The sequence below is a fragment of the Montipora capricornis genome, chromosome 12, assembly GCF_036669925.1.
Source record: "Montipora capricornis isolate CH-2021 chromosome 12, ASM3666992v2, whole genome shotgun sequence".
NCBI lineage: Eukaryota > Metazoa > Cnidaria > Anthozoa > Scleractinia > Acroporidae > Montipora > Montipora capricornis.
Genome location: NC_090894.1, coordinates 33,210,348 through 33,219,937, shown reverse-complemented (window position 1 = coordinate 33,219,937; position 9,590 = coordinate 33,210,348). Strand labels below are relative to the sequence as shown.

Genomic DNA, 9,590 nt, shown 5'->3' with positions numbered 1-9,590 from the left:
ATTTCTTGACATGTGAACTTAACCCTGGCCAGTAATAATACATACATACTTTATTCGTCCCAAATGGGCTTTTCAGAATAAAGAGATAACTAATGTTATATACAAGAAAATTAATTAACAATTAACTTGTAAATAAAATGACATGAACAAACCGACTAATCTCTAATGAACAAATTAATTAATGAGACAAAAGCAACTTAAATAGAGCAATTAAGTCACTGAAAACATTGAGATAAGGCATCTCGTCAGGCAACGTTTGAAGTTTTGAAGTGCTGGTTTCAACTTAACAGTAGAATAGAGTGAGTTCCAGAATTCGCCTTCCTAAAGTAAAAGGCTCTTTGCCCTGTGGCTGTTTTATACAAAGGAATTTTTAGCATCCGAGAGTTCCTCGTTGTACGCCTGGTGATCATAGCTCTTTGAATATATTTAGAAAATAAAGAAGCTGGTGCGCACCCTGACATACATTTGAAGGCCATTATTGCGTGGCGATAATACAACTGCTGTCTAACAGGTAGCCACTTTAGATCTTTAAGTAGTAGATAACATATGAGCGGCAGATCTGTATGGGAGTTTAGAATGTCGAGCCGATAGGCGAGCCATTGTAAACGTCCATACAGATCGCACGCGAATATTTTATCCTGCTTGTGAAATGAATACATTAAATTGAATGCAAAGTATTGTTATGTTAATCAGTAGAGATCTGTATCAAAAGTTAATGAATGCTATTTAGCTGAGCAGGAGTTTGTATCAAAAGTTAATTCTACTGTTTAATAATGCAGTTGATTTGTATTGGGGTTTACAGTTGTGTACATGTGATCGGAATACTGTGCTGGGATTGGTTTGCACCCTCATGAATTATTAATGAATTTTACAAGGATATGGGGAATGTGGTTGTATTTCCTTGAGTAGCTAACGATACGAGCCGCGAAGTTTTGTACAGCTTGAATCATACTTAAGTTGTACTCAGGTGTTACTCCAAACATTACAACAATAATATAGCTTGCTAAAAACTAAGGCATTAACTATAATAGTTAATGTGGCTGAGTCAATTAACTCGGTTAATCTGGCCTAGGCGTGTCATGCAACCGGACACTGTTGAAGCTATGTGATCATTATATGTCAAGCAGGGATCCAGAATGACTCCCAGATCCTTAGCAACGGTACCTGGTGTAATGTCCTCTCCTAACAAAGTTAGACGAAAATCCTCTACTTTGCTGACCATCGATCTGCTGAAGATAGATAATTAACATAGTTTTACTAGGGTTAATAAGGAGATGATTTCTAAAAGTCCAGTTACTAATTCTGCATAAATCATCATTTAATTTGGCAATCGCGTTTGCTCGGTCCTGTAGGTTGGTATCGTCGACATAGCACAGAGGGGAACTATGGTGTGGAATGCTAGGAAGATCGTTAGTGTAGATACTAAAGAGCAGCGGTCCCAGAATGCTTCCTTGTGGCACCCCACAAGTCATAGGAAGTTCGGCTGATGTAGCATTATGAATTTTAACAACTTGCAAAACCATTTGATAGCGGTAGGTGACAATTCAATGTCCTGAAGCTTGGACAGAAGGATTCCATGGTTAACACTATCAAAGGCTTTGCTGATGTCGAGCAACACAGTGGCGGTTAACTGTTTCTTATCAATGGCTTCAAGGATTGCATCAGTTGTTTGTAAGATAGATGTCTCAGTAGAGTTCCACTGCTTGGGTAACAGACTTTGGTTTTCTATTAAAAAGGATGTTAGCTGATCGCCGGAAACTCTCTCACAAATCTTTGAGAGCACAGGTAACAGTGAAATAGGCCTGTAATTGTTAGGAATGTCCTTGTCGCCATCCTTCAAATAGGTTTCACTTCCGCAATTTTCCAAACGTTGGGGAATTGAGCAGAAAGAAAGGTGGCATTAATAATCGATGTGATTGAAGGTAGAATGGCAGGTAGACAGTCCTTAATGACGCGAATTGGTATCTTATCTATTCCAGGGGACTTATTTGTTGCCATAGAGTTGATAATCTTTTGTACTTGGTTGATGTTCACATTAGCATCGAAAACAAACTGTTCAGACGCGGGATATTCCCGAGGGGTAAACAGGGAATCGTGTGCTTCTCACTGGAATTGTTCAGCCAGATTGCTGATTTTCTGCATTGTATTCTTTAGTTACCGATGTTTACAAAGAAGTTATTGAATTCGTTGGCCACAGCGTTTACGTCCCCTGAAAAAGAACTCTGCAAAGCAGATTTTTTAGGAAAACGACTACGAATGACTTTCCACATGGTATTGGTGTTGTTCCGGTTTTTTTTGATTTGTTGTTCCATAAATTCCTATTTTCCGTCTCACCTGCCGACAATAGCTCTTGTAGCTCGACCAAGCCAACGGATCTTTAGTATGTCTGAACTTACGTTTCCAGCCATCTCTTCTTGCCATTAGGTCGCAAATCTCATAGGTGATGTAAGGATTCGGTCGTCCTCGCAGGCGTATAGTTTTTAAAGGTGCATGTCTATCCAAAATCTCATTAAACAACAAAGTAAAGGCGTGAAGTTTATCGTCAGGATCATCGAAGGTTTCCAGAACTGACAAGGGTGCCCTTGTGATGTCATTATAAAATCTCTCCGGGGAATAATTTTTGAAACTTCTGATAGTCATAAACGTGGATGGATTTCGCTGCTTTTTCAGCCTAAGCGTAACATAAACAAGATCAAAAAAAGAATTAAAAAACTTGTCGTAACTGACTAAAAAACTTATGTAAAAAGGACGTTTCGGTCAAAATACTATGACCTTCTTCAGCATAAAATGGCTTACAAATACAATTGAGTGCTTTAAAAGAGCCGTAGAAACGTCACTTGGGATTGCCAAGGGCCTTGTAAATGTCGGGAATGTAAACGTGTTCATTAATGGCATTCGGTTCGCGAATTGAGTGCCAGACTTAAAAAAAATAATCTTTTTGGCCATTGGGAACAACGGTCAATGACTTTGACGTCGTCAAGGTCAAAATCGTGATTATTTTCTAGGCAATGTTGGGTTAATAAAGAATTCGTATCTCCCGTAAAAAGCGCTCTTTTGTGTTCTCTTGTTCTAGATCTTATGGCCCTTGATGTTTGACCGATATAAACTTTGTCACAGTTTTTACAATTAATTTTATAGATGACTCCTGTTGTTATGTTGTTATGTTCAAGAGCCACCTGAATTTTAATCACAGACTTAAGGAAGCTCGACTCCGGATCGAATGGTCCGGGTTCGGGGCCTGGCCGGGGACATTGTGTTGTGTTCTTGGGCAAGACACTTTACTCCCATGGTGCCTCTCTCCACCCAGGTGTATAAATGGGTACCGGCGAATTTAATGTTGGGGGTAACCCTGCGATGGACTGGCATCCCATACAGGGGGGAGTAGAAATATTCCTAGTTGCTTCATGCTACAGCAACCGGAGATAAGCGCCGGCCTGATGGGCCTTCTAGGCTCGTAAGCAGACTTTACCTTACCTGGTGTTATGTTGTTATGTTCAAGAGCCACCTGAGTTTTAATCACACACTTAAGGAAAACAGAGTTCTTCCGGACAGTCTTCGTTTCAACCCCCCTATCAAATGCAAAGAAGGTTACGACATTGCCAAGAAAGCGGGTCCCGCCTACTTAAGATTACGAATAAGAAACTGTCATATCCAGATTCACCGACGGCGTTTCAAGCTGGAGAAGCTTCACTCCGATCTCAAGCAAACTCTGGATGTACACAGCATGGACATACTGGTGCGCACCGTCGAACATACAGCCACTTTTGAATCGAAACGCAAGTCTGAGATCCGATAAGACAAACTACAGACTGCTTTACGACCGTTCGGACAACCTCCTGGAAGATCTAACAGATAGATGGGTTGTCAACATATCTAGCAAGCCGTTGAGTGACTTGGATAAAAAAGCATTGACACACACTAAAAATTAAAGTGTAAGACTACACTTAAAAATGGTGTAAAATTGTTGCCACCCCCGCAAGCCGTTTTTTTGTGTGTATTATTACACCAACTTCTAAAGTGTAGTTTAACTCTCAAAAGGATGGTAAATTTACACGCAAAATAGTGTAAAATGGGTATTATACAACTTTGCACTTGTAAAATTACACATCTAGCAAGGGTAATAATATCAGAAAGGATGGGTAAAATTACCCCGAATGGCGGTGCAGTGATCTTGCCAGCCCCGCTACCCTTTTTGGAAGGTGTAATTTTACCCCATCTAAAGTTGAAATTACCACCAAACGACGTATAATTCAACCATAAAATGAAGTGTAATTATGTTTATTTATCATCAATTTATAAGTAAAATTACACATGACGCTACATCGATGGGTAACAAACTCAAGCGTAAAATTACAATCGCCTACTTAAGTAAAAAATGCACAACTCTAGATTCACATTTCTATAACTAAGCCTAGCGCCAGTAAGGTTGGTTTGCATATGATCGCAGACGATCGCGGATCGCACTAAGTTCTTCGATCATCTGCGATCGTGAGCGCACACGATCGCAGATGGTAGAACCAAGTTCTGTCGCATTGACAGGAATTTTGTATGAATCGAAGATTTGGAGAGCGTGCTTCGGCAAGAAAATGTATGTATTTGTGCAGACTTGAGTATAATAAAAACAAACTAAACATTTAAGAGCAACGAGGTGGCCTCCCGAAACGTTTAGTATTAGATCGCCTTTTGCAACGATATAAATGTCATCATAATTCGGGAGTTCGCCCGCAATGAGGATAGATGGAGGAGAATCTTGCTTCAACCCAGGTAGCTCCTTTTCAGTAGGCACAACCTGCATATATAAAATGAAGTGGAAAAGAACGGAGTTTAGATGGAAATTTTACTACATAGTACCCTGTAACAACTAAATTAACTGCATGGTTAGATCTACTTTACAAGTTACATCGAACTGTATGAGGTGCACCACCCGCCAGTTCAGATGGAAATTATACTACATAGTGCACTATAACAACTAAATTAACTGCATGGTTAGATCTACTTTACAAGTTACATCGAACTGTATGAGGTGCGCCACCCGTCAGTTCAGATGGAAATTATACTACATTGTAGACTATAACAACTAAATTAACTAAATGGTTAGATCTACTTTACAAGTTACATCGAACTGTATGAGGTGCGCCACCCGCCAGTTCAGATGAAAATTGTACTACAATGTCATAGTACACTATAACAACTAAATTAACTGCATGATTAGATCCACTTTTCAAGTTACATCGAACTGTATGAGGTGCGCCACCCGCCAGTTCAGATGGAAATTGTACTACATAGTACACTATAACAACTAATTAAATTAACTGCATGGTTAGATCTACTTTACAAGTTACATCGAACTGTATGAGGTGCGCCACCCGCCAGTTCAGATGGAAATTGTACTACATAGTACACTATAACAACTAAATTAACTGCATGGTTAGATCTACTTTTCAAGTTACATCAAACTGTATGAGGTGCCCCACCCGCCAGTTCAGATGGAAATTATACTACATAGTACACTATAACATTTAAATTATCTGCATTGCGAGATCTACTTTACTTTCAATGCCATAAAAGAAGCACACCACACGAAATGTAAATAGAGTACGGTAGGTCAAAAGAAGACCTCAACACATGATAGAAACAAATACATAACAATCAAAATTTATCAACACGATGGAATACAACACGTAATCATCAAACCTCGTCACATAATAACAAATCTCACCACATAATGACAAAAACACACCACAAGACAAAACGTCAAGACCAAAAGAATAAAGATTGCATAAGAAAGTTATAGCTTTCCATAATTGTTTCTTGTTCTCCACTGTATTCTACTACTTCCATTTCATCATTACCCCTTAAACAACCCAAATCCTGAGCATCTTCATAAAATTTATGAGATACAACTGTAGGAAGTTCAGATTTGACTTGAACTTATGGAAAAAAAGGGTAAACTCCACTTAAACAAGTCAAACAAAGGAAAAACTGTTGCCATAGCTGTACTAGCCTAATAAGGACAGGAAAACAATGTGGAATGAACAGTTCTTACCTGTCAACTGTCTTTCGCTTCAGACTGAAGTGTTGCTAGTGGTTGTCTGTAGTTGACTGGCTGGCCGCACTATGTTGCTGAGGAATAAATAGGTGTATCTTCATCAGTAAGAACAAATGGAGACCTTACACTAAAATATTCAAGGGATATTTGTGCTGAATTGTAATCTAACCTTGCAAAGCTCTATTAATTTATTTATCCTCAAAGTTTTGGCTTTCCTGAATCAAAGAGCCAATTTGAGTAAAATCAGTCCAATTCCACTGAACAACACTTTATATTTAGCCTGTGTGGTGACCGACTGGGAAAAAAACCGATTGGAAAACGAAACCGAACCGGAACAAACGAACTAAGAATGGAACAAGAATATTATTATTGCCAAAAGTAGACAAAGTACACCAATTAAACCAATGGAATAATAAACAGAGATAAAGTTATCTGGGCTATAGGTTGTCCAACACTTCATAGTCGGGGTTCAGCAATGGGTTACTCATGAAGTTCTCTTCTATTTAGCCTTTCACGAATGTTTTCACTTCGTGACACGTATGTCTTCCTCTAAATATATCTCAGTAAAAAACAGCCGCCATTTTTGTAATATCACGCGCCTGGTGAGTCATGGGTAGTACCAGTCCTTTACACTTACCTGGCGCTGTTGTCGCGCGAGGAAATCAATTTTCCTTACAATCTTCAATTTTGGTCCAACATTACGAATAAGTTATGCTCCCAAATCACTACCAGTATAACTCCGCTTTCCAAGAGGCCACGCAAAGAATTTCTCATCAATTTCCATGCATGAAAGAAACATATATTTATATTAAATTTTAAGGCGGGAAGTTGCGGTCGCCTCGCCAACGAACGAATACGACAACATTATGTTTATGAAGTTAGGTAGATTTCACCTATTCTGCACGCCGGCATATCATTTTCCGGGAAAAGTATTCTAACTGACCGTAGCCGGGACCCGAGGTCTTGATTTGGGTGACATAACGAGCTAACAGTGCCTTCCATTTGTGTCTCAAATCTAAGGAACGTCAAAACACTGCAACAATTCTTTCGTTTTCAACGCAACAGAAAACAGCTTGTATTTTTTTATGTATTTTAATACATCGTCCTTTGGTGCGAATTGCAGTCGATCCAAAAACACTTGGATCGACTACAACACGCACCAAAGAACGATGAGGACATCATGACCTTCAAAACTTAACAATAGAAGTAACGAACACAGTTTACTCACCACGAAAGGATTCAGCATATTCGTTGTACGGGGCGCCTAAACTGGTAAGCCATTCGCCTACTTTCTCTACTGTCCATAGTTTAACATCTGAGGATCCATGAGCAGCCATTGAATTTAAAATAACGCAAGAAACAGGACCTCCAAATATTCAAAACCTTCTCCAAAGACTGGCCGAATGAAAAGGAGTACAAAGAGGGTCATCAAGTTTCTTTATCGCTGTTCAATAATACATCTTGATTGACGGAGAATTATGTCGCCTTTTTTACCGGAAATTTTTGTCAGAAGACTTAAATACCGCAGCCAATCACATGGCTCGAAGTGACATTTGTAACCAGAAACAAACCTTTTGAATTTCACCCTGCAGCTGACATCTATGCTTGTTACGAACCAGATTTTTAGGAGCTTAAAAAAACTACCGGTACTGGCTCACATTCGTAGTCGGCATTCGCACGACCCAAATTTTCTTGTCACTTGTGGTGGACCTGGGTACAGCAAGACTTACAAACTCTTTTCGAGTTTTGAATCTCATTTTTCCCGCTACCATCCCGAACTTATTAAGGAAACGGATGAAGGAAAAGAGAACGAAATTATTTCTCATGATGATTCGGATGATCCGGAACATTCGCCCAGTTCAGAGGTAGAAAGCGACTCAGAGAATGACACGAGAGATACATCTTCGAATGTCTTCGAAACGTTGATATATTGATACTTAAACTAGAGAGTGTAACAAATTGAGCCTGACTGCAATGAGAACTACGTACAAATAAATAAGCCCTGAGGACAGTTTGTTCGGCCCAGTATATCATATTGATGAATAGCTATTTATAAGCCCACAACTGTATGAGTTCAAAAAACCAATCTAACATGGTTTAGATTAATCGGCCTTTTACTATTAAAATTGGTGTAAATGTACACTTCCAACTGTGTAATTTTATCCTTGATAATACATAAACTCTTATCCATAAACTCTTATCCTTTAAAAAGAGTAAAAATACCCTACATTTAGAGTAATTTTAGAAGATTATTTTGGTGTAATAGTTTACACTGTAACAAGGTGTAAAAATACCCTACACATAGAGTAATTTTAGAAGATTTTTTTGGTGTACAGTTATAAGGTGTAATTTTACATTTTTGCTTTCGTAACATTACACTTTAATTTTTAGTGTGCACCAACCCATGACACCAAGTTGAACGTGCAGCAACTCAATGACAAACTTTATTACACACTCCGAAGCACTGACGCAACACCAGCTACCTTCTATGGACTGCCAAAAATACACAAACCGGAGGTTCCGCTAAGACTATTAACTGTCCTACTTACCAAGTTTCTAAACATCTAGCTTCTATCCTGAGCCCTTTAAAAAACAATAAGTATACAGTTACGAACAGTTGTGATTTTGTAAAAAAAGTCTCTAGTTGTAACATCGCCCCGCAGGAAACCATGGTGTCTTTCGATGTCGTATCCCTTTCATATCTATACCGACAATTTTGGCACTCCAGGTGACTAAGAACAGACTTGAAGCTGATCCGACCATCTCGGAAAGAAAAAACATGTCTTTTAACAACATCATGAATTTGCTTGAATTTGTACTTGATAACAACTACTTCATCGTTGATAGCACTTTCTACAATCAAATTTTCGACTGCCCAATGGGTTCACCTGTGAGCGCAATTTTGGCAAATTTAGTTATGGAACACGTTGAAGAGAGAGCTTTAATCACCGCACCCCACCCTCCTAAGTGGTGGTATAGATACGTTGATGATAGCCATGTTTGCATCGCTCGGGAACGTCTTACAGAGTTCCACTCCCACCTTAACTCAATTGATCAACACATCAAATTTACAGTGGAAGAAGAGAAAGACGGATCCATCGCATTTCTGGACACCATGACAACCAGAAATCCCGATGGAACTATAAAAACCAGCGTCTACAGGAAAGCCACACACACTGACAAATACCTTCAATTCAACTCTCAACACCACCCACCCTTCTCAACACAAACGCTCAGTAGCTAGAATGCTCCTCGACAGAGCAAAGAACATCCCTTCCATTGACGCAGACAAATTATCTGAAGTACAACACGTGGTCGACGCTCTAAAGGTCAATGGTCACACCGACCAATTTATCAAAAGCTGTAAAAGTACCACTGTTTCTTCAAACCGGTTTCAAACCAACAGAGGTTTTGTCACGTTGCCATACCTTCAAGGACTTTCAGAAAAATCGCACGAACTTTAAATCATTTCAATATCAATGTGCTGCCCACAAACCCGTAATGACCGTCGGCTCCATTTTAAGAAAACGTAAAGACAAAT

The 9,590-nt window shown here is 39.2% G+C and overlaps 1 long non-coding RNA gene across 1 annotated transcript; it reads right to left on the bottom strand.

The window, feature by feature from the left end:
- Window positions 1–4,484: 4,484 nt before the first annotated feature.
- Window positions 4,485–7,517, bottom strand: LOC138027509 (uncharacterized). Its single transcript, XR_011127467.1, has 3 exons — window positions 7,278–7,517; window positions 6,047–6,123; window positions 4,485–4,789 (listed from the first exon to the last, which is right to left on the bottom strand). It is a non-coding gene; the product is annotated as an uncharacterized lncRNA (long non-coding RNA).
- Window positions 7,518–9,590: the final 2,073 nt, after the last annotated feature.